We start from the raw sequence: 957 nt of genomic DNA, 5'->3' as shown, positions 1-957 counted from the left end.
CCTGGTATTATTGTTGTTGTAATATCTACCACTTACTGAGTCCTTACTATAGGGCAAGTATTTTACTGAACCTTTTCCATGAATTAGCTATTCATGTAATTTTAACCTTCACAACAACTCTATGGAGCAGATTCTACAATTTTCTTTCTTCAGAGAGTGAACTTGAAACTCAAGGAAGTTAAGAAACTTTTCCAATGCCACAGAGCTACAAGAGGTAAAGACAGGATTCAAACCCAGGTCATTTCTGTTTTTGAATCTTCATGATACTCACCTTAAATATTAAGGATATATAATACACACGGAGAGAAATATAGAAGTTGGCCCTTTCTGTCTCTGCAGTCCCATGGTTCCTGTGAAAAAGCTTGTGGCAGAGAGGGGCAAAAGAAAGAAGCAGGTTTCGAAGTTCACCCTTAACTACACCCACCCTTTAAAAGATGGAACTGTGGATGCTGCCAATTTTGAGCAGTTTCTTCAGGAGAGAATCAAAGTGAACAGAAAAGCTGGGAACGTTGGTGGAGGGCCTGTAACCTTTGAAAGAAGCAAGAGTAAGGTCACTGTAACTTCTGAGGTGTCTTTTTCCAAAAGGTATTTGAAATATCTCACAAAAAAGTTTTGAAGAAGAATAACCTACATGACCGGTTGTGCATCAGCAAAGAGAGTTACAAATTGGGTTACTTCCAGATAAACCAGGATGAAGAAGAAGAGGAGGAGGAGGATTAAAACTCATTTATCTGATACATACAAGCTCTTGAATAAAACCTAAGAACCAAAAGGAAGGAGGAGGAGGAGGAAGTTGACTATTTGATATAAGATCATATTTTGCATATTTATTTAAACATAGGTTATGAATTTATGGTTTTCTTTTTTAAATATTTTATTTATTTTTAGAGAGAGAGGGAGAGAAACATCAATGTGTGGTTGCCTCTCACGCACCCCACACTGGGGACCTAGCCTGCC

General features: G+C 37.9%; 1 pseudogene; it reads left to right on the top strand.

Moving 5' to 3' along the window:
• The first annotated feature begins 343 nt into the window (after window positions 1-343).
• On the top strand, window positions 344-720 carry LOC123814567 (annotated as a pseudogene).
• Window positions 721-957: the final 237 nt, after the last annotated feature.

Source organism: Phyllostomus hastatus, unplaced genomic scaffold, assembly GCF_019186645.2.
Source record: "Phyllostomus hastatus isolate PE091 unplaced genomic scaffold, TTU_PhHast_1.1 phas_contig_16, whole genome shotgun sequence".
NCBI lineage: Eukaryota > Metazoa > Chordata > Mammalia > Chiroptera > Phyllostomidae > Phyllostomus > Phyllostomus hastatus.
Note: the sequence above shows the minus strand (reverse complement) of the source record. Positions and strands in the feature narration are given on the sequence as shown.